The following is a 253-nucleotide window of genomic DNA, read 5'->3' as shown; positions in this document are numbered from 1 at the left end:
GAGGGCACGGTGGAGGGGCTGCACGTGCTGGGCTCTGGTTGCGTGTCCCGGAGTACCCAGCACCAAACGGGGTGCTGGGAATGGAGAAAGCCCCATTGTCCCTACAGAAAGGCAAGGGGATGCCTCGGGCATCCCATTCCAGTGAGCGCTGCCTTGTTGCATGCCACTGAGGGGTGTTCTGGGTAGCGAATGCAGAAGGAACTGCTGAAAGTGCTTTTTATGGCATGAAGTAACCGAGGGATTTCTGCTCCCC

Source organism: Eurypyga helias, unplaced genomic scaffold, assembly GCF_000690775.1.
Source record: "Eurypyga helias isolate BGI_N326 unplaced genomic scaffold, ASM69077v1 scaffold27415, whole genome shotgun sequence".
Lineage (NCBI taxonomy): Eukaryota > Metazoa > Chordata > Aves > Eurypygiformes > Eurypygidae > Eurypyga > Eurypyga helias.
The sequence above is the reverse complement of the archived record's forward strand: the minus strand, read 5'-3'. Positions refer to the sequence as shown.